Below are 25,779 nucleotides of genomic sequence, written 5' to 3'. Positions count from 1 at the left end.
ATCTTTTATCCAGTGCTGCACTGACTATTCTGGATTCTGAATCATGGGGAAAGCAAAAGAATTGTCAAAGGATCTGCGGGAAAAGGTAGTTGAACAGTATAAAACAGGAAATAGATATAAAAAGATATCCAAGGAATTGAGAATGCAAATCAGCAGTGTTAAAACTCTAATAAAGAAGTGGAAAATAAGGGGTTCTATTGAAACCAAACCACGGTCAGGTAGACCAACTAAAATTTCAGCCACAACTGCCAGGAAAATTGTTCGAGATGCAAAGACAAACCCACAAATAACTTAAGGTGAAATACAGGACATGTGGTGTGGCTGTTTCAAGATGCACAATAAGGAGGCACTTGAAGAAAGATGGGCTGCATGGTCGAGTCGCCAGAAGAAAGCTATTACTACGCAAATGCCACAAAGTATCCCGCTTACAATACGCCAAACAGCACATAGACAAGAGTCAAACCTTCTGGCACAAAATCATTTGGAGTGATGAGACCAAAATTGAGCTTTTTGGCCACAACCATAAACACTACATTTGGAGAGGAGTCAACAAAGCCTATGATGAAAGGTACACCATTCCTACTGTGAAACGCGGAGATGGATCACGGATGTTTTGGGGATGTGTGAGCTACAAAGGCACAGGAAATTTGGTCAGAATTGATGACAAGATGAATGCAGTATGTTATCAGAGTGCCTCATTTTCCACTTTTTGATTAGAGTTTGAACACTGCTGATTTGCATTCTCAATTCCTTGGATATCTTTTTATATCCCTTTCTTGTTTTATAAAGTTCAACTATCTTTTTCCCACAGATCCTTTGACAATTCTTTTTCTTTCCCCATGACTCAGAATCCAGAAATGTCAGTGCAGCACTGGATGAAAGATGCAAGGGTCTGTCAGGAGTCCAGAAACTCATTGACCTTTTATACACACACACTAATTACAATCAAACAGATCACAGGTGAGGATGGTTACCTTTAATAGCCATTCAAACCCCTTTGTGTCAACTTGTGTGCATGTTATCAGGCCAAAATCACCAGGGTATGTATACTTTTGATCAGGGTCATTTGGGTAGTTTCTGTTGTCATTATGATGTAAAAAGAGTAAACACAGTTGACTGATAATAAATGGCTTCAGCCAAACACTAACCATGAGTGAAAGAAAAGATGTTGTGTTATCATTCATATTCTCTGAAAAATGGCCAAGAAATCATACATTTTGATAGGGTATGTAAACTTATGAGCACAACTTTATATATGTGTGAATGAAGCTACAGCGCTCTCACTATCCAGCTGCTATCATCATATACCAGGGTGCAAAAACATATGCATATAGATCCTGTGAATAAATGCTCTCTCTGGATTTGAAAAACCACACTTTTTTACTAAGTGACGTATTGGGGTGTTCACCCCTTCCTCAACACCCGAAACATCACTAAGTAAAAAAGTGTAGTTTTTCAAATCCAGAGAGTGCATTTATTCACAGGATCTATATATATATATATATATATATATATATATATATATATATATATATATATATATATACACAGTATATGTAATCAAATAGCCAGGAGCCCAGCACCCCAACCTTTAAGGTGTATTTACTGCCTGGGTGCTATCCTCTTTAGTGTACCTAGATCTATTTCTTCTCTTGGGAGGGCACTTACAGGATTTTTACATCAATAAGTTTTTATTTCCAATTCATAGAGATAACAGTTTGATTGTCTATGTTTCTACCCCTGTTTGGGCCTTTCTCAAGACAAATATGTTCTAAAATACAAAACTGAAACACATATGTTAACCAATACAAGCAAACAAATTCATATAAAGCAAAACAACAGTGACACCCCTCACCCTACAAAAACTAAACTAAAAACATAAAACTGGGTAAACATAATACTGCAGCTTCTGAGAATTAGCATAACAGTGATTGTGTAATCCAAAATAAAAATGTTTAATTTACTGTTGGTGTGTTTTCCTAGCATTACCTGGGTAAAGCCCTATTAATGATTTTATTAGCTTTATCCAGAAGCATTTGGGTAATCCTAGGATTACCCGGGTAAAGTCCAAAGTATGATCTTATTTTGGGCTTTACCCACAGCCACTGGTAATCCTGGGATTACCCGGGTAATCCTAGAACTACCCAATTTCTGACTTTACCTGTGACATATATGTGTATATATATATATATATATATATATATACTATGTATATATATATATATATATATATATATATATATATATATATATATATATATATATATATATATATATATATATATATATATATATACTCAACATCCGGATTTGTTGTACAGGCTGTACATTATACTTAGAAGCACATCAAAAATACCCATGGACATCCATTTTATTTTATTTTGGAAGATCATGTGACTACAGTTTAAGTTTAAAATTAGCTTCTATTTTAAATGTTGACATTGAATTGTAAAATGCTATTACATTTGGAAGTTTATTCCAGTTTGCCAATCACTGTAGATTTTAAAAAACAAGTAAATTGGTAAAGTTTTTTTGTTGTTGCAATCGTTTAACTGTATTGATTTTTCAATTAAACAAGTTTAATTCTGAATATACAAACTTTAAAAAAAAAACTTAGCAAAGTAGCTATCAATAAAAAATGTTAAAATATTCCAACACATAACTATGATTGTACTTGTTTAGCAATAGAATGTTACATACATAGATAAAAAAATAAGGCCAGATAAAGCAGTCAAAGTTGATTAGAATTTTTTTATATATATTAGTTATTTAAAGGGACATTAAACCCCAAAAAATTATTTCATGATTCAGGTAGAGAATACAATTTTAAACAACATTCCAATTTACTTCTATTATCTAATTTGCTTTATCCTTTAGATACCATTTGCTAAAGAAATAGCAATGCACATGGGTGAGCCAATCACATGAGTCATCTATGTGCAGCAACCAATCAGCTGCTACTGGGCCTATCTAGAAATGTTTTTCAGGAAAGAATATCAAGAGAATGAAGCAAATTAGATAATAGGAGTAAATTAGAAAGTTGTTTTAATTGTTATTCTCTATCTGAATCATGAAAGAAAAACAGAATTTATGCTTACCTGATAAATTACTTTCTCCAACGGTGTGTCCGGTCCACGGCGTCATCCTTACTTGTGGGATATTCTCTTCCCCAACAGGAAATGGCAAAGAGTCCCAGAAAAGCTGGTCACATGATCCCTCCTAGGCTCCGCCCACCCCAGTCATTCGACCGACGGACAGGAGGAAATATATATAGGAGAAACCATATGATACCGTGGTGACTGTAGTTAGAGAAAATAATTCATCAGACCTGATTAAAAAAAAAACAGGGCGGGCCGTGGACCGGACACACCGTTGGAGAAAGTAATTTATCAGGTAAGCATAAATTCTGTTTTCTCCAACATTGGTGTGTCCGGTCCACGGCGTCATCCTTACTTGTGGGAACCAATACCAAAGCTTTAGGACACAGATGAAGGGAGGGAGCAAATCAGGTCACCTAAACGGAAGGAACCACAGCTTGCAAAACCTTTCTCCCAAAAATAGCCTCCGAAGAAGCAAAAGTATCAAATTTGTAAAATTTGGCAAAAGTGTGCAGTGAAGACCAAGTCGCTGCCTTACATATCTGGTCAACAGAAGCCTCGTTGTTGAAGGCCCATGTGGAAGCCACAGCCCTAGTGGAGTGAGCTGTGATTCTTTCAGGAGGCTGCCGTCCGGCAGTCTCATAAGCCAATCGGATAATGCTTTTAAGCCAAAAGGAAAGAGAGGTAGAAGTCGCCTTTTGACCTCTCCTTTTACCAGAATAAACAACAAACAAGGAAGATGTTTGTCTGAAATCTTTAGTAGCCTCTAAATAGAATTCTAGAGCACGGACTACGTCCAAATTGTGTAACAAACGTTCCTTCTTTGAAACTGGATTCGGACACAAAGAAGGTACAACTATCTCCTGGTTAATATTTTTGTTAGAAACAACTTTCGGAAGAAAACCAGGCTTAGTACGCAAAACCACCTTATCTGCATGGAACACCAGATAGGGCGGAGAACACTGCAGAGCAGATAACTCTGAAACTCTTCTAGCAGAAGAAATTGCAACTAAAAACAAAACTTTCCAAGATAGAAACTTAATATCTATGGAATGTAAAGGTTCAAACGGAACCCCTTGAAGAACTGAAAGAACTAGATTTAGACTCCAGGGAGGAGTCAAAGGTCTGTAAACAGGCTTGATCCTAACCAGAGCCTGAACAAATGCTTGAACATCTGGCACGGCTGCCAGTCTTTTGTGAAGTAAAACAGATAAAGCAGAGATCTGTCCCTTTAGAGAACTTGCATTAATCCTTTCTCCAAACCTTCTTGTAGAAAGGATAGAATCTTAGGAATTTTTATCTTGTTCCATGGGAATCCTTTGGATTCACACCAACAGATATATTTTTTCCATATTTTATGGTAAATGTTTCTAGTTACAGGCTTTCTAGCCTGAATCAGAGTATCTATTACAGAATCTGAAAACCCACGCTTTGATAAAATGAAGCGTTCAATCTCCAAGCCGTCAGTTGGAGGGAAACCAGATTCGGATGTTCGAATGGACCCTGAACAAGAAGGTCCTGTCTCAAAGGTAGCTTCCATGGTGGAGCCGATGACATATTCACCAGGTCTGCATACCAAGTCCTGCATGGCCACGCAGGAGCTATCAAGATCACTGAGGCCCTCTCCTGATTGATCCTGGCTACCAGCCTGGGAATGAGAGGAAACGGTGGGAATACATAAGCTAGGTTGAAGGTCCAAGGTGCTACTAGTGCATCTACTAGAGTCGCCTTGGGATCCCTGGATCTGGACCCGTAGCAAGGAACCTTGAAGTTCTGACGAGACGCCATCAGATCCATGTCTGGAATGCCCCATAATTGAGTTATTTGGGCAAAGATTTCCGGATGGAGTTCCCACTCCCCCGGATGGAATGTCTGACGACTCAGAAAATCCGCTTCCCAATTTTCCACTCCTGGGATGTGGATCGCAGACAAGTGGCAGGAGTGATCCTCCGCCCATTGAATTATCTTGGTCACTTCTTTCATCGCCAGGGAACTCCTTGTTCCCCCCTGATGATTGATATATGTTGTCTGATTGAAACCTTATGAATTTGGCCTTTGCTAGTTGAGGCCAAGCTCTGAGAGCATTGAATATCGCTCTCAGTTCCAGAATGTTTATCGGGAGAAGAGACTCTTCCCGAGACCATAGACCCTGAGCTTTCAGGGATTCCCAGACCGTGCCCCAGCCCACTAGACTGGCGTCGGTCGTGACAATGACCCACTCTGGTCTGCGGAAGCTCATTCCCTGTGACAGATTGTCCAGGGTCAGCCACCAACGGAGTGAATCTCTGGTCTTTTGATCTACTTGAATCATCGGAGACAAGTCTGTATAATCCCCATTCCACTGTCTGAGCATGCACAGTTGTAATGGTCTTAGATGAATTTGTGCAAAAGGAACTATGTCCATTGTTGCAACCATCAATCCTATTACTTCCATGCACTGCGCTATGGAAGGACGAGGAACAGAAGGAAGTACTTGACAAGAGCTTAGAAGTTTTGATTTTCTGACCTCTGTCAGAAAAATCCTCATTTCTAAGGAATCTATTATTGTTCCCAAGAAGGGAACTCTTGTTGACGGGGACAGAGAACTTTTTTCTTTGTTCACCTTCCATCCGTGAGATCTGAGAAAGGCTAGGACGATGTCCGTATGATCCTTTGCTTTTGACAGGGACGACGCTTGAATTAGGATGTCGTCCAAGTAAGGTACTACTGCAATGCCCCTTGGTCTTAGAACCGCTAGAAGGGACCCTAGTACCTTTGTGAAAATCCTTGGAGCAGTGGCTAATCCGAATGGAAGTGCCACAAACTGGTAATGCTTGTCCAGAAAAGCGAACCTTAGGAACTGATGATGTTCCTTGTGGATAGGAATATGTAGGTACGCATCCTTTAAATCCACGGTAGTCATAAATTGACTTTCCTGGATGGTGGGTAGGATCGTTCGAATAGTTTCCATTTTGAACGATGGTACCCTGAGAAATTTGTTTAGGATCTTCAGATCCAAAATTGGTCTGAATGTTCCCTCTTTTTTGGGAACTATGAACAGATTGGAATAAAATCCCATTCCTTGTTCTCTTATTGGAACTGGATGTATCACTCCCATCTTTAACAGGTCTTCTACACAATGTAAGAATGCCTGTCTCTTTATTTGGTTTGAAGATAAGTGAGACCTGTGGAACCTTCCCCTTGGGGGTAGTTCCTTGAATTCCAGGAGATAACCTTGAGAAACTATTTCTAGCGCCCAAGGATCCTGAACATCTCTTGCCCAAGCCTGAGCAAAGAGAGAGAGTCTGCCCCCCACTAGATCCGGTCCCGGATCGGGGGCTATCCCTTCATGCTGTTTTGGTAGCAGTGGTAGGCTTCTTGGCCTGCTTACCCTTGTTCCAGCCTTGCATTGGTTTCCAGGCTGGTTTGGGTTGTGAAGTATTACCCTCTTGCTTAGAGGATGCAGAATTAGAGGCTGGTCCGTTTCTGCGAAAGGGATGAAAATTAGGCTTATTTTTAGCCTTAAAAGACCTATCCTGTGGGAGGGCGTGGCCCTTTCCCCCAGTGATGTCTGAAATAATCTCTTTCAAATCTGGTCCAAATAATGTTTTACCTTTGAAAGGAATGTTAAGCAATTTTGTCTTGGAAGACACATCCGCTGACCAAGACTTTAGCCAAAGCGCTCTGCGCGCCACGATAGCAAACCCTGAATTTTTCGCCGCTAATCTAGCTAATTGCAAAGCGGCATCTAAAACAAAAGAGTTAGCCAATTTAAGTGCTTGAACTCTGTCCATAACCTCCTCATACGAAGATTCTTTACTGAGCGACTTTTCTAGTTCCTCGAACCAGAAACACGCTGCCGTAGTGACAGGAACAATGCATGAAATTGGTTGTAGAAGGTAACCTTGCTGTACAAAAATCTTTTTAAGCAAACCCTCTAATTTTTTATCCATAGGATCTTTGAAAGCACAACTATCTTCGATAGGAATAGTAGTGCGTTTGTTTAGAGTAGAAACCGCCCCCTCGACCTTGGGGACTGTCTGCCATAAGTCCTTTCTGGGGTCGACTATAGGAAATAATTTCTTAAATATAGGGGGGGGAACAAAAGGTATGCCGGGCTTTTCCCACTCTTTATTTACTATGTCCGCCACCCGCTTGGGTATAGGAAAAGCGTCGGGGGGCACCGGAACCTCTAGGAACTTGTCCATCTTACATAATTTCTCTGGAATGACCAAATTGTCACAATCATCCAGAGTAGATAACACCTCCTTAAGCAGTGCGCAGAGATGTTCTAATTTAAATTTAAATGTCACAACATCAGGTTCAGCTTGATGAGAAATTTTTCCTGAATCTGAGATTTCTCCATCAGACAAAACCTCCCTCATGGCCCCTTGAGATTGGTGTGAGGGTATGTCAGAACAGTTATCATCAGCGCCCTCTTGCTCTTCAGTGTTTAAAACAGAGCAATCGCGCTTTCTCTGATAAGTAGGCATTTTGGATAAAAGATTTGCTATGGAGTTATCCATTACAGCCGTTAATTGTTGCATGGTAATAAGTATTGGCGCACTAGATGTACTAGGGGCCTCCTGTGTGGGCAAAACTGGTGTAGACACAGTAGGGGATGATGTAGTATCATGTTTACTCCCCTCATTTGAGGAATCATCTTGGGCAATATCATTATCTGTGGCATTACTGTCCTTACTTTGTTTTGACACTATGGCACAATTATCACATAAATTTAAATGGGGAGACACATTGGCTTTCATACATATAGAACATAGCTTATCTGATGGTACAGACATGTTAAACAGGCTTAAACTTGTCAACAAAGCACAAAAAACGTTTTAAAATAAAACCGTTACTGTCTCTTTAAATTTCAAACTGAAAACACTTTATTACTGAATATGTGAAAAAGTATGAAGGAATTGTTCAAAAATTACCAAAATTTCACCACAGTGTCACAGAGCTTTAACCCTTAAAATAACCGAACTGGAGCCGTTTTTAAATTTAACCCCTATACAGTCCCAGCTATATGCTTTGCTGAGACCCAACCAAGCCCAGAGGGGAATACGATACCAAATGACGCCTTCTAGAAGCTTTTTTAGTGATTCTTAGATCCTCACACATGCATCTGCATGCCTTGCTCTCCAAAAACAACTGCGCAGTAATGGCGCGAAAATGAGGCTCAGTCTATAACTAGAAAGGCCCCCAGACTAAAAAAGGTGTCCAACACAGTGCCTGCCGTTTTTTAAACGTTCCCCAAGATTATAATGCCAATTATTAGCTAGAATCTGCATAATATGCCCCAATAAAGCAATCGTTTTAGCCCATAAAAATGTCTACCAGTTTTTAAGCCCGTTTTTAAGCCCTTTATTCTTTTATGTTTGACTAAGAAAATGGCTTACCGGTCCCCATGAGGGGAAATGACAGCCTTCCAGCATTACATGGTCTTGTTAGAAATATGGCTAGTCATACCTTAAGCAGAAAAGTCTGCTAACTGTTTCCCCCAACTGAAGTTACTTCATCTCAACAGTCCTGTGTGGAAACAGCAATCGATTTTAGTTACTGTCTGCTAAAATCATCTTCCTCTTACAAACAGAAATCTTCATCCTTTTCTGTTTCAGAGTAAATAGTACATACCAGCACTATTTTAAAATAACAAACACTTGATAGAAGAATAAAAACTACATTTAAACACCAAAAAACTCTTAACCATCTCCGTGGAGATGTTGCCTGTGCAACGGCAAAGAGAATGACTGGGGTGGGCGGAGCCTAGGAGGGATCATGTGACCAGCTTTGCTGGGACTCTTTGCCATTTCCTGTTGGGGAAGAGAATATCCCACAAGTAAGGATGACGCCGTGGACCGGACACACCAATGTTGGAGAAAAAATAGGGTTTAATGTCCCTTTAAGGTTATAGTTTCATTTCTTTTCCACATGAAAAACTATCTGTCACACCTACAGCCAAAAACTACTAAACATAACTGCAAATTGAGATAGAAAAATATGAAGGGTTATAGTGCCATTTGGAAATAAATGGTAATTATTTTTAGCAATATCAGAAATATTTATTTTAATTCTGAAATACTGTTTGCAATATTTGCTTATATGTGACATAAATATTAAAATAGAAATTGCTTTGAGAGCACTAGCTGTCATAATTAAGGAATGTAAAGTATTCACTTCAATGCACTTTATGTTGTATCCTTGTTTTAAAAATAAATAATTAAATGTCCAGAGAAGACTATTTACATGCAGAGATCATTTGCAGACACATTTCAACTGTGTCAAAATAGAAAAAAAACAGTAATTTCCATTTTAGGTAAATTACTAGTGCCTATAAATACATTAGAATGATATATTCATTAATATTGTTATTATATTGTTATTATTAATATTATTATTAATATTATTATTATTAATATTAATAACATAACAAATCTCATACTGTAATATATGAAATATTTAAAAACATTCATAACTTGTATAGTATAGCTGATAAGGCTCTGAGTTAAATACTGAACTGATTCATCCTTTTTAGTCTTTAAAAAATGTTGTATTTTAATGCTAAAAACATTATCCTTTGTTTAAAGATTAATTATAAATTATTTACATTTGCCTGTTTGCTAAATAACTACCTTGAATTTAGCACCATATTTGTAGTATAATGTCATATAATGTAGTGTGATAAGAGATCTATCTTAAGGAATAAGTATCATGTAATATGGGTAGACTTGATGGGCCTTTTTGGTTTGTATCTACAGTCAAATTCTATGGTGCCGAATTATCAAGCTTCAAATGGAGCTTGATACACCTTGTTTCCGGCGAGCCTTCAGGCTCACCAGAAACAGAAATTATGAAGCAGCGGTTTAAAGACCGCTGCTCCATAAATTGTCCGCCTGATCTGAGGCGGCGCACAGAAATCAACCCGATTGAATATGATCAGGTTGATTGACACCCCCTGCTAGCGGCCGATTGGCTGCGAATCTGCAGGGGGCAGTATTGCACAAGCAGTTCTGGTGAACTGCTTGCGCAATGATAAATGCTGTCAGCGTATGCTGTAGGTATTTATCGATATGCAGCGGACATGATACGCTACATCGTATCATGTCCGCTTGCACTTTGATAAATATGCCCCTTTGTATCTAAGAGATAGTAAAAAATAAAAAGGTTCCATGAATTAAAGACACTCCAATTCTTTTAAATCAGCTAAATGCCTGTAGTTACCCACATCGTACACTAAGGGCTAGATTTATTAAAGCTGAGGTGGACAGGAGCGTGTATACGCGCCCCTGTACGCCTCAGCTCGACTTTGGTGAGGCGAAATTACCCGCAGCTATTCGCCATTGCACACGAGCGCAATTTTGCGCTCGCGTGAAATCCCGCCCCCTGTCCGCGCACAGCCAATCACACGCGGGCAGGAGCTGTCAATCTCCTCGGTCTGACTAGACCGAGGAGATTGAATTTCGCCACCTTAGAGGTGGCGAAGAGGTTAGGTAAGCGGTGGTCTGGTGACCGCTGCTTGATAAATGACGGCGAGCAAGTTCTAGCCCTAAGAATATCACTCTGTTGTACAAGCAGCAAGTGAATGATACTGACGCAATAAGAGTGATCCCTAATACAATTATAGCTTTTAATGGAATCATTTTTGCTTAATAAGATAGGCATTTCAATGTTGCCTAGAATGTCCCTTTAATGGTTTTTAAAAACTAGTAGTATGCAGGGCTTGTTCAGCATAATTGTATTATTGCAACAAACGTTGCAATATAAAAATTGGTTTGCTTAGCTATTTTAACATGGAAATCTTCACCTTTTGCATGTACACGATTTCATTAGCTTGACTGATGGACCACTGTATGAATTGTGCATACCAGTCAGTATCTGTCTAAACCCGCAATTTGCAAGTTTGGAAAAGGTGCATGTAGAAAACATAGAATAAAATACGGCATCAAGAAAGGAGAAGGAAAAATTAGATAATGCCAAAACAGACATCTTTAATATAGCCAATATTCCCTTGAGTAACAATGATATTCGCCTGCTCAATAAAGGGTTAATCTTTGCACCAAAGTCGAAACCCAATAAGTTTGAGACTTTTGTTGATGTACATAAGTATATCAGGAAATTTACCCTCAAGAGACATTTCCTTAAAAATCCCATTAATAGACCTAATAAACAGGTGGAATATATTCAGGCATCTGATATAGAAGCTCTTAGAGTTCTACATGATCTTGAGAAAGAAGGGGCTATGGAATATGATGTTGGTTGTAGAGATGGTGATCCTGTTGATAATTTAGAATTAGAGGCATTATTTAACATCTAGGGTGGTAACTATCCATAGAACAAGCTATTATGCTATTGTTCCTTCCCAGGTTGAGCGCTTCTCTCTTTTTATTTATGCAAATTATGACACTTGGGGAAGTCTCCCTAAGTGTGATGTGGGAATCCAGACGTGGACCCGTTGCTCAGTGTGCCTAGAGGGATATGGCTGCACCTCACTGACGAGGCCCACAATAGGCCGAAACGTACGTCTGGGGTTTTGCTGTTTCTCTTGTTCAGAGAGGGATTGCCTGGTATTTCGGGGCTGGACTGTACTGTGAAGTCAGGATCAGACTGATATGCTACAGGAAAGTTCTTCTCTGTGAAAGGCACATTTTGAGCAAAAAGAGGCTGCTTCTAGGGTGGTAACTAGCCATAGAACAAGCTATTATGCTATTGTTCGTTCCCAGGTTGAGCGCTTCTCTCTTTTTATTTATGCAAATTATCACACTTGGGGAAGTCTCCCTAAGTGTGATGCGGGAATCCAGACGTGGACCTGTTGCTCAGTGTGCCTAGAGGGATATGGCTGCACCTCACTGACGAGGCCCACAATAGGCCAAAACGTACGTCTGGGGTTTTGCTGTTTCTCTTGTTCAGAGAGGGATTGCCTGGTATTTCGGGGCTGGACTGTACTGTGAAGTCAGGATCAGACTGATATGCTACAGGAAAGTTCTTCTCTGTGAAAGGCACATTTTGCCATAGAACAAGCTATTATGCTATTGTTCGTTCCCAGGTTGAGCGCTTCTCTCTTTTTAATTATTTAACATCTCTCTGCATGATTCAGGACCTGAAATCCAACACTCTAAGTTTAAGGGTAAATCTATGTTTAACCCTACAGGGTCACAAGGAGAACAAATTCCCCTTTTTACTAAAATGGTACTTAAATATTTAGAAATGGCCGTTAAAGATGATAATAGTTTTATAAATAAACATAATGAAAACTTGACTATATTGGAAAGGAAGGCTTTAGAGAATCTTAGTAACAATAGGGATATTGTAATCCGCTCTGCCGACAAGAGCGGTGGTATTGTTATACAAAAAAGAGACCATTACATGGGGGAAGCATTTAATCTTCTAAATGATACTTCTACTTATAAAGTTTTGAAATCTGACCCAACTATCACATTCAGTAAAGATTTAGAGAAACTGCTGGTAAGAGCAAAAACAGATGGCATTTTAAATAATGATGAGTTTAGATTTGTATCGAACCCGTTCCCCACCATTTCTTTGTTTTATCATTTACCCAAGTTTCACAAAGAGGCAGCCAACCCACCGGGAAGACCCATTGTGTCTGGGATTCTCTCACTTTATGATAACCTGTCCAAATATGTGGATTTTTATTTACAGCCTTTAGTTAGTAAAACACAAGCTTTTCTGAAAGATACGCAGGAAGTGATTAATAAATTTGAAGGGATCAAGTGGGAACAGAACATGTTTTGGATAACGTGTGATGTTTCTGCTCTGTACACTTGTATCCCCCATGATTTGGGTGTCGAAGCAGTAAAATTGGAACTTACAAGATCTAATTTTCCATCAGAACATGCTCAATTCTTGACTGATAGCATTAGATTTATATTGTCCCACAACTATTTTAATTTTGAAGATTTAATATACTTACAAACGAAAGGGACCGTGATGGGGACCACTTTTGCACCCTCATACGCGAACCTCTATATGAATCATTTTGAAAATCAGTATATATGGGTTAAAAATGCCTTTCAGAAAAATATTATACAATATAGCTGTTTCATCGACGATATTATCATCCTATGGCGGGGCAATGAAACTGAGATCCAGGAATTCTATGGTTATATTAATAACAATGAATTCAATTTGAAATTCACTGGTAATCATTCAAACTTTTCCATTGAATTCCTGGACCTGATTCTATATAAAGATGAATCTAATAAAATTGCAGTCACGAATTTCAGAAAAAAGACTGAAAGAAATAGCTTTATAGATTATTCCAGCGCACATAAAAAAAGCTGGAAACAAAATATCCCCTACAGCAAGTTCCTCCGTATGCGCAGGAACTGTACACATGAAACTAATTTCCAGTTGGAATCTGAAATTTTAGAAAATAAATTGATTCGGAAAGGTTATGATAAGAAACTATTGGAAGATGCAAAAGAAAAAGCTCTACAAAAGAATAGAAAAGATTTACTCAAAAATAAAAATAAAAAACAAAATGACAAGGAGCAAGGGGAGACTGCTATTAGGTTTATCACAACATATAATGAGGGATGTAAACAAATTAGGAGGATCCTCAATAAGCATTGGCCTATCCTGAAGGCAGATCCCATTTTAGGAAACCAATTAGGGAACGGTCCAGAGTTAACGTTTAAAAAAGGGAAAAATCTAAAGAATATACTAGCTTCCAGTAGATTGAAAAATCAATTGGAAAATGGTAATAAGAACTCCAGTTGGTTGACGGGTAAAAAAGGAACCTTTAAATGTGGCAAGTCAAAGTGTGTTATGTGCCAACATATAAATAGTTCTCCTACATTTATGAACTCTGATCATTCACAAAAGTTTAACACTGAGGTCAGGAGCAATTGTCATTCCACATTCGTAGTGTATCTCCTTGAGTGTGGGTGTGGCCTTTTTTACATAGGTCACACAAAAAGAAAAATAAAGAGGAGAGTCTATGAGCATGTGTATAACATTAAAGAGAAATATCACAAACACAGTGTGCCTAGGCACTTCATGGATGTACATAACTGTGACCCCAGTAGCTTACGCATACAGGTGATAGACTGGGTACCCCCCAGAGAGAGAAACAGACTCCTAAAGCTGCACAAATTAGAAACCCTGTGGATATATAAGATGAAATGTTTAACACCTTTGGGGTTGAATATTGATATAGATGTGGCAGCACACATGTAACTATACTTGATGGTCCACATATAGGACCTATCTGTATATCTCCATCTGGGCTCTAGTGTACCAGAATCAAATATTTCCCATTAAAGTGCATGCAAACAATCATATTTGAATGAAATATTAATATAACCTTTTTTAGAAATATGGACCATTTTATGATATAGTTTTTCAGGTACTTTTTAATATCCTTGAACTTTCTTTACGATTTTAGGTTTTATAGAAATTATGTTTTAAATTAATTAATGAAATTGTGAGTATTTATGAGTTTATGTATGTATATTTATAGGTAATTTATTATGTAATTTAATGAAGTTGTTATTACTATGTGGAGTTGTGAAGTGAAAGGGTTAATGTCAGGTAGCACACAGAAGGGGTGTGCAATTCAATATCTGAATTGAAATCCGATTGGTACATCACAACTATATAAGAAATGGTATTACAGGTTACACTCACCTGTCCTCTTGAGAAAGCCTGTTCGCTAAATGGGGGAAACGCGTTTAGGTCGCTGCTACACCTTATTGGTGAATTCCGAGTGTACCTGTACTGGTTGTCTGCTGTGGGGTTCCAGGCATCACCTGATGGGCTTGTGGTGAATGGTCCGGTCAGCATTGAACTGTACACCTCTCAAATTATCTGCATTTTTTAACTTGGAATCTTGTAAGTGTATTACTGTTTGTGTGTCATCTGTATCTTTGTGAATAAACACACTTGAATCCGGATGCGCTCTTTGTTTTTTCTTTTATCCGTGTATGGGTGTATATATTTATGCATATATGTGTATATACATGTGTATTTATGTTTTTATATATGTATATACATACATATATAAATATATATATATATATATATATATATATACATACACATATAAACACATATATACACATGTATAAACATATATACACATCTATATATACTCTTTGAAGCCCTTTCCACTTTACTTTCCAATTCTTCACATAGAAGTATTTTTAATTATATATTCCTATATATATCTGTATATATCTATACCTGTCTATATTTATATAGATATATATTACATTAATCAGATATAAATAGAAATATATATTTAAAAATAAAAATAGCATTGTCTTACATATACAGAACATTGGAATATAAAATATTCATAACTACCTTTGGGTTTAGCACTGTAGGAATAACTCGGTATCAGGTTAGTGTGATAGCAGTGAGTATTATTATTTTTTTTTATAGTGTGCTCCATTAAAGAGATGAAGAGAATGCTGCCACAATATCTGAAGTCCTAAAGTTAGCATGCGTTGGGGTTTACTCGCTCGCAAACAACTTACTTTCAACTAGTAATAAAAGTTTACTTCCACCAGTGCAGTGTTTGTATGCGAGCTAAAGAAAGAAATAGCGCGCCACTTGTTATCTGGCCCAGTATGTTTTATTTTACTCTGGAAACAACCAAGCATGGTTTATATTGTGTGGCAAAATAAATACTGGTAATTATGTGGCAACCAATAATGATTTTGGAAGTGGTTCTTAGCAGAATTAAATTATGTTCTGGCCTTGTACAGGTGGAATTTATGTTGGCTGGATATAAACTTTTCCCTGGCATCTTTTCTCTCTCTTTGTCACTATGTAAATGAAGCCTAATTTTATGTTCCAAATGCTTTGTAATACTATTTGCTTTTTTGTATTGTTTGCAGTTGTCTTCAATATTTATTCTTTCATTTGGGAACATAATAATAATAATAATCATACAAATTTTAGAACTTGATTATAAGATTCTATGTAACATTGGCTAGGTTTTCTTGTCAGTAAATAGCAGCGTTGGCTCAGACGGCACAAGTAGTGTGTAAAAGTGTTGCATTAGGTAAAGCAAGTGGAAAAGCTTATTTAGTTGTGCATAACACAACAGGGAAAATGATCTTTTCCCTATAAAAACTGACCTCAATATGGGAACTGAATTTTCATGTTTGAAGCTAAGGTGTGATAGGTGTGATATTGGCATTACAAGCTGAATAAAGATCATGGTTACCAATTTAAGTGTTGCATTCCACTGGATTTGGGTTTTTAAAAGTCATGAAGACAAAAGCTCAAAGACCCTGATTTAGTGCATAGGCTCGAGAAATGGGTCTAGGCAAGACTTTGCCAATCTTAGTGAATCTAGAGGGCAGAGCTTTATGCAGTTGACTTAGTCATAGCTCCTTTTTTCATTTTTTTTTTGCCTCTAAAATAGGACATTTGTTAAATATATTGCATTTTTTGATGCCTATACTAAAATGTACTATTTGATTTGGTGCTTATTGGGGGAGTCACTATACATCAATAGAGCTGTGGGCGTCTTTCTTATCAGCCAGTAGGCTTCTATCTCACAGTCTAGTATTGCACAAACTTGCCCTTTTGCTATTTTCAAAATCAAAATGAGCAGTTTTAACTATTTCATGTGTGTGTGTGTGTGTTTGTGTGTGTGTGTGTGTGTTTGTGTGTTTGTGTAAAGTGGCCATTTAAAATTTGCTTTTATTTTAATAACAGTAAGTATATGCACATACATGAAAGCATTATAATATTATATTGATTTTGTCATTGTACCCAAAAGCATGTGAGATAAACACTCACCCAACTAGGGAAAGTTCTCAGTATATCAATCATAGCACTGTACACATAGGAAACAATCAATCAGTTTGTCAATAGATACAATACTAAATAAATATACTATATCTATATAAATATAAATATATAATAAACACAAAAAAAGAAAATGGTGATTTTTTTTCCCAAAATGATTTTCATAGTGTTTAAAGCTACAGCAACATATTGGGTTACAAAGCAGAAATTAAGAAAAATGGATATTATATATTATTTAAATTTTATTTCTATTGCGTAACTTTTATTTATTGCAAAAACTGACACAAGGACATTTTTCAATTTATAGATTTAATACTTAGCTCTAGGGTAACTTTATAAATGTCATAATACATGCACTGTAAAAAAATATTTTATTATTACACATATTATTGACATTATTTTCAACATTACTAATATAAAATGATTTATTTAGACAATTAACTATTTTGAAATCAGATAATTTAGGACTATTATAGCTTGAAATTTATAAAATTGCTTCTATATAAGTATCATGACGTAAAGACCCTACAATTCATTTTTTCTATTATTTTGTTTTCTTAGTGCAAGCATGTTGCTATTTATATATGAAAAAGCCCTACTTTTATCTAAAAAATACATGATATAGGATATTTATGCTACTTTATTTATTCTACTAAACTAAAAGTTTAATATACCGTATACAAAATACTGGGGGGGGGGGGAATTAAAGTTTTGATGGTTAAATTAAAAGCATTTAAATATATTTAAATATCCATTCGTAAAAAGAACAGTATAATTCATTAGAGCATGTTATTTTTTTTTGTTTAAATAGTCTCATTGGCAATTATATATTTAGTTAAACTTGTATGCAATTCATTATCATTTGATTAGCTTTTCTAAACAATTATTATAAATCCTATTGTTACCAAAGATCAGTTGGGCAATAATACATGCTCTATTGAATTAAAGCATTGTATTCATGCATTAGAAAATAAAATAATATAATGTACTATTCAATGTTGAACATAATATTGGAATATTCAAATATCTACATTTGAATGTTGATACTCATAAGCATCAAAATAAGACTATATAAATTATTGCCCCAGAATTGATAGAATGCTTCTTAAAGGGACGATGGAATATAATAAAGCAGCTACATATTTAAAAAATGTGTTCATCTCTGAAACTTAAAGGGACATTAAACCCAAAAATGTATTTCATGATTCAGACAGAGAATACAATTTTAAACAACATTCCTATGTACTTCTATTATATAATTTGCTTCATTCTTTAGATATCCTTTGTTAAAGAAATAGCAATGCACATGGGTGAGCCAATCACATGAGGCATCTATGTATCAGAAGCTAATGAGCCTATCTAGATATGCTTTTCAGGAAATTATATCAAGAGAATGAAGCAAATTAGATAATAGAAGTAAATTAGAAAGTTGTTTAAAATGGTATTCTCTATCTGAATCATGAAAGAAAAAATGTGGGTTTAATGTCCCTTGAATAATGTTTGGAGGATCAAATTCCCTGATACATACGCATATTCTTGCGAATCCAAATCGCATTGTACCTTTTTCAGGATAGACTATATCCTAATCTCAGAACAACTTATTTTGCTAGAATCTATACCCAAGATCCATGATATTATAATTTTAGACCATGCAATAGTTTCTATTGCTTTGTACCTACCTAATACAGAAAATAATCATAACATAAGTTTCACTTTCCCTTGTTTTTTAATGAACAATAGCAAGTTTGCAAACTGACTTGTGTTACAGTGGAAATATTACTGTTTTATAAACCATGCATATTATAACAACATTGAAACTTTCTGGGAAGCTTCTAAAATGGTTTTAAGAGGCCAAATTAAAGCTTATATGTGTCGGTGGAAAAAGAAACGGGCAATGAAGGAAATTCAATTATCTAATCAAGTTAAAAATAATTTTAGACGTTATAAGACCTTTTCTTCACAGGATAATTGGTCCAAATATTGTCAGTCTAGAACGGAAAAAGAGGTCTTTATTAAACAAAAACGCATAGATGAAGACAATAAAATAGGTAATCGCTTTAAAGGATACTACGGAAGCTCTGCTAAATATCTGGCTAAAGTGGTAAAAAATAGGAAGAGCAGGAATTTAATCTCTGTCATTAAAGATAGAACTATGAGATATATGGATAACAAAAACAGAGAAGTTTTTCATAGATTTTATCAGAAATTGTATTCTAAGTTAGACATAGATGCTACAAATAAGGAGCGTTTTATGGTCAAAAATAGCACTCCCTAATATATCTGCTTTAGATTTAGAAAATCTTAATGCTCCAATCTCAACTGAAGAGATTGTGACTACAATTAAGAATGCTAAGTTAAAAAAGGCAGACGGCCCAGGCTGGTTCCCAATAGAGTTATATAAAATCCTCACTGAAGGTATTAAATTTACTTTAGCCAAACTCTTTATTAACTATTTTACAACCACTGCTCCTATCTCTAACTATTTTGCTGCTGCAAATATAACTTATAAAAGGCAAAGATCTTGAAGAACAATCCTATTATAGACCAATATCATTTTTCAATGCTGATTATAAAATTATTTTTTCTATTATTGCTAATAGACTCAATATATGTTTACATAAAATTATCCTCCCTGACCAAACATGCTTTATGCATGGTGGAAATGTAACTACTAATCTCTGGAAAGTGGAAATTATGTTAGATTATTTTTGGAATCATAATTCCTCCAATGAGATAGAGAGTGTGCTAACCTTTCCATTTTCTTAAAAATCTATTCTTCATTGCCCTGCAAAAAACCTCCCGGTAAACATATCTAAACTATTGTCTATGAAAAATGTCATTATTGCATGGAAAAAAATGTGTAGTACCCTTGATATAGATGATAGATTCTCTTTTTTTGTACCTATCCAAGGGAACCCAGAATTCTCGCCTGGGATCCAGTATGCAGTCTTCGACCTCTGGGCCCTTAAAGGGCTTAAATATATCCATCAAATGATTTCTTCTTATGGTCATATTTTCTCTTTTAATAATATAATTCGCACTTTTGAGCTCCCCAGATCTAATTTATTTGCATATTTTCAATTATCTAAGTTCTATGTAAGTACAGAGCATCATTGCCCAAAATGCCATTTGGAAAATGCTGGTACTCTCCACCTATTTGTTCATTTCCCCAAAATATACCAATTCTGGGGCAAAGTGAACTATTGGTATAATAAACTTTTCCACAACAATTTTAAAGTTCAGGCCCATCACATAATTTTTCTTTTACATTTCGGTGTAGAAGCTACTAAACCAGCTACCCATAAAAGTTTAAACACCATAATTATGGTGGTAAGACTCCTGATATTGAAGAATTGGAAAGACCCACTCCCACCCAGTTTTTCTCATTTTCGAAATACCCTCCTACAACAATTGGTTTTTGAGAAAAAAAATATGGACCTTTTCTCAGAGGGTAAGGTTCGAGAGCTATTTGAGAAATGGCTACTAATAATCAAAATATTTCCCCTCACAAACCAAAAACAGACTTTAGGTTCCTTAGCCTATACTAATGATTATCTAGAATTGGGTAATGAGGGCTATTCCTCACGCTCTTGATTCTTAAATCTCACTCCAAAAGAATTGGAGGAAGATTTCCCCTCCCCCTTTTGTTATTTTGATTTTCAGACCCTAACCAAGCCCCAACGTTTTAGATGTATACTGATGTCTACAGATTCCAGCATTCTCCTGTTTGTATAATGGGTCTTTTCATATGCAGGGGAGGAGGGGAGTGTCTGCTATTCCTGCTTTCTCAGCCCATTTCAGTGGGTGTCCCAGCCTAACCTCATCAACAGTGCTAAACTGGGAGCTTCTAAGTAAGTTTTTAAAAGATTTTAGACTGGATTTTTAGATCAGTATCTGTGCAAATTCTTCTTTATAGTTGTGTATATTACATGCAGTTATTTGAAAATTGGTGTATCCTGTATATCTAACGGCTAGATTTAGAGTTTTGTCGGTAAGGACCCGCGTAGCTAACGCCGGCTTTTTTCTGGCCGCACCATAAAAATAACTCTGGTATTGAGAGTCCACATAAAGGCTGCGTTAGGCTCCAAAAAAGGAGCATAGAGCATATTTAATGCAGCTTCAACTCTCGATACCAGAGTTGCTTACGGACGCGGCCAGCCTCAAAAACGTGTTCGTGCACGATTCCCCCATAGGAAACAATGTGGCTGTTTGAGCTGAAACAAAACCTAACACCTGCAAAAAAGCTGCGTTCAGCTCCTAACGCCGCCCCATTGTTTGCTATGCGGAAACACTTCCTACGTCTGCACCTAACACTCTAACATGTACCCCGAGTCTAAACACCCCTAACCTTACACTTATTAACCCCTAATCTGCCGCCCCCGCTATCGCTGACCCCTGCATATTTTTTTTAACCCCTAATCTGCCGCTCCGTAAACCGCCGCTACTTACATTATCCTTATGTACCCCTAATCTGCTGCCCCTAACACCGCCGACCCCTATATTATATTTATTAACCCCTAATCTGCCCCCCACAACGTCGCCTCCATCTGCCTACACTTATTAACCCCTTATCTGCCGAGCGGACCGCACCGCTATTATTATAAAGTTATTAACCCCTAATCCGCCTCACTAACCCTATAATAAATAGTATTAACCCCTAATCTGCCCTCCCTAACATCGCCGACACCTAACTTCAATTATTAACCCCAAATCTGCCGACCGGAGCTCACCGCTATTCTAATAAATGGATTAACCCCTAAAGCTAAGTCTAACCCTAACACTAACACCCCCTAACTTAAATATAATTTAAATCTAACGAAATTAATTAACTCTTATTAAATAAATTATTCCTATTTAAATCTAAATACTTACCTGTAAAATAAATCCTAATATAGCTACAATATAAATTATAATTACATTGTAGCTATTTTAAGATTAATATTTATTTTACAGGCAACTTTGTAATTATTTTAACCAGGTACAATAGCTATTAAATAGTTAAGAACTATTTAATAGTTACCTAGTTAAAATAATTACAAAATTACCTGTAAAATAAATCCTAACCTAAGTTACAATTAAACCTAAAGGAGCGTAGAGCATTTGTACCGCAAATGCAACTCTCGATACCAGAGTTGCTTACAGACACGGCCAGCCTCAAAAACGTGCTCGTGCACGATTCTCCCATAGGAAACAATGGGACTGTTGGAGCTGAAAAAAAACCTAACACCTGCAAAAAAGCAGCGTTCAGCTCCTAACGCAGCCCCATTGTTTCCTATGGGGAAACACTTCCTACGTCTGCACCTAACACTCTAACATGTACCCCGAGTCTAAACACCCCTAACCTTACACTTATTAGCCCCTAATCTGCCGCCCCCGCTATCGCTGACCCCTGCATATTTTTTTTAACCCCTAATCTGCCGCTCCGTAAACCGCCGCAACCTACGTTATCCCTATGTACCCCTAATCTGCTGCCCTAACATCGCCGACCCCTATATTATATTTATTAACCCCTAATCTGCCCCCCTCAACGTCGCCGACACCTGCCTACACATATTAACCCCTAATCTGCCGAGCGGACCTGAGCGCTACTATAATAAAGTTATTAACCCCTAATCCGCCTCACTAACCCTATCATAAATAGTATTAACCCCTAATCTGCCCTCCCTAACATCGCCAACACCTACCTTCAATTATTAACCCCTAATCTGCCGAGCGGAGCTCACCGCTATTCTAATAAATGTATTAACCCCTAAAGCTAAGTCTAACCCTAACACTAACACCCCCCTAACTTAAATATAATTTACATCTAACAAAATAAATTAACTCTTATTAAATAAATGATTCCTATTTAAAGCTAAATACTTACCTGTAAAATAAATCCTAATATAGCTACAATATAAATTATAATTATATTATAGCTATTTTAGGATTAATATTTATTTTACAGGCAACTTTGTAATTATTTTAACCAGGTACAATAGCTATTAAATAGTTAAGAACTATTTAATAGTTACCTAGTTAAAATAATAACAAATTTACCTGTAAAATAAATCCTAACCTAAGATATAATTAAACCTAACACTACCCTATCAATAAAATAATTAAATAAACTACCTACAATTACCTACAATTAACCTAACACTACACTATCAATAAATTAATTAAACACAATTCCTACAAATAAATACAATTAAATAAACTAGCTAAAGTACAAAAAATAAAAAAGAACTAAGTTACAAAAAATAAAAAAATATTTACAAACATAAGAAAAATATTACAACAATTTTAAACTAATTACACCTACTCTAAGCCCCCTAATAAAATAACAAAGCCCCCCAAAATAAAAAATTCCCTACCCTATTCTAAATTAAAAAAGTTACAAGCTCTTTTACCTTACCAGCCCTGAACAGGGCCCTTTGCGGGGCATGCCCCAAGAATTTCAGCTCTTTTGCCTGTAAAAGAATAAATACAATACCCCCCCCCCCAACATTACAACCCACCACCCACATACCCCTAATCTAACCCAAACCCCCCTTAAATAAACCTAACACTAAGCCCCTGAAGATCTTCCTACCTTGTCTTCACCATCCAGGTATCACCGATCCGTCCTGGCTCCAACATCTTCATCCAACCCAAGCGGGGGTTGGCGATCCATCATCCGGTGCTGAAGAGGTCCAGAAGAGGCTCCAAAGTCTTCCTCCTATCCGGCAAGAAGAGGACATCCGGACCGGCAAACATCTTCTCCAAGCGGCATCTTCGATCTTCTTCCATCCGGTGCGGAGCGGGTCCATCTTGAAGCAGGCGACGCGGATCCATCCTCTTCTTCCGTTGTCTCCCGACTAATGACGGTTCCTTTAAGGGACGTCATCCAAGATGGCGTCCCTCGAATTCCGATTGGCTGATAGGATTCTATCAGCCAATCGGAATTAAGGTAAGAATTTTCTGATTGGCTGATGGAATCAGCCAATCAGAATCAAGTTCAATCCGATTGGCTGATCCAATCAGCCAATCAGATTGAGCTCGCATTCTATTGGCTGTTCCGATCAGCCAATAGAATGCGAGCTCAATCTGATTGGCTGATTGGATCAGCCAATCGGATTGAACTTGATTCTGATTGGCTGATTCCATCAGCCAATCAGAAAATTCTTACCTTAATTCCGATTGGCTGATAGAATCCTATCAGCCAATCGGAATTCGAGGGACGCCATCTTGGATGACGTCCCTTAAAGGAACCGTCATTAGTCGGGAGACAACGGAAGAAGAGGATGGATCCGCGTCGCCTGCTTCAAGATGGACCCGCTCCGCACCGGATGGAAGAAGATCGAAGATGCCGCTTGGAGAATATGTTTGCCGGTCCGGATGTCCTCTTCTTGCCGGATAGGAGGAAGACTTTGGAGCCTCTTCTGGACCTCTTCAGCACCGGATGATGGATCGCCAACCCTCGCTTGGGTTGGATGAAGATGTTGGAGCCAGGACGGATCGGTGATACCTGGATGGTGAAGACAAGGTAGGAAGATCTTCAGGGGCTTAGTGTTAGGTTTATTTAAGGGGGGTTTGGGTTATATTAGGGGTATGTGGGTGGTGGGTTGTAATGTTGGGGGGGGGGTATTGTATTTATTCTTTTACAGGCAAAAGAGCTGAAATTCTTGGGGCATGCCCCGCAAAGGGCCCTGTTCAGGGCTGGTAAGGTAAAAGAGCTTGTAACTTTTTAATTTAGAATAGGGTAGGGAATTTTTTATTTTGGGGGGCTTTGTTATTTTATTAGGGGGCTTAGAGTAGGTGTAATTAGTTTAAAATTGTTGTAATATTTTTCTTATGTTTGTAAATATTTTTTTATTTTTTGTAACTTAGTTCTTTTTTATTTTTTGTACTTTAGCTAGTTTATTTAATTGTATTTATTTGTAGGAATTGTGTTTAATTAATTTATTGATAGTGTAGTGTTAGGTTAATTGTAGGTAATTGTAGGTAGTTTATTTAATTATTTTATTGATAGGGTAGTGTTAGGTTTAATTATATCTTAGGTTAGGATTTATTTTACAGGTAAATTTGTTAATATTTTAACTAGGTAACTATTAAATAGTTCTTAACTATTTAATAGCTATTGTACCTGGTTAAAATAATTACAAAGTTGCCTGTAAAATAAATATTAATCCTAAAATAGCTATAATATAATTATAATTTATATTGTAGCTATATTAGGATTTATTTTACAGGTAAGTATTTAGCTTTAAATAGGAATCATTTATTTAATAAGAGTTAATTTATTTCGTTAGATGTAAATTATATTTAAGTTAGGGGGGTGTTAGTGTTAGGGTTAGACTTAGCTTTAGGGGTTAATACATTTATTAGAATAGTGGTGAGCTCCGCTCAGCAGATTAGGGGTTAATAATTGAAGGTAGGTGTCGGCGATGTTAGGGAGGGCAGATTAGGGGGTTAATACTATTTATTATAGGGTTAGTGAGGCGGGTTAGGGGTTAATAACTTTATTATAGTAGCGCTCAGGTCCGCTCGGCAGATTAGGGGTTAATAAGTGTAGGCAGGTGTCGGCGACGTTGAGGGGGGCAGATTAGGGGTTAATAAATATAATATAGGGGTCGGCGGTGTTAGGGGCAGCAGATTAGGGGTACATAAGGATAACGTAGGTGGCGGCGCTTTGGGGTCGGAAGATTAGGGGTTAATTATTTTAAGTAGCTGGCGGCGACGTTGTGGGGGGCAGGTTAGGGGTTAATAAATGTAATACAGGGTTCGGCGGGGTTAGGGGCAGCAGATTAGGGGTACATAAGTATAACGTAGGTGGCGGTCGGCAGATTAGGGGTTAAAAATTTTAATCGAGTGGCGGCGATGTGGGGGGAGCTCGGTTTAGGGGTACATAGGTAGTTTATGGGTGTTAGTGTACTTTAGGGTACAGTAGTTA

The sequence above is a fragment of the Bombina bombina genome, chromosome 9 (genome assembly GCF_027579735.1).
Source record: "Bombina bombina isolate aBomBom1 chromosome 9, aBomBom1.pri, whole genome shotgun sequence".
Classification (NCBI taxonomy): domain Eukaryota; kingdom Metazoa; phylum Chordata; class Amphibia; order Anura; family Bombinatoridae; genus Bombina; species Bombina bombina.
The sequence above is the reverse complement of the archived record's forward strand: the minus strand, read 5'-3'. Positions refer to the sequence as shown.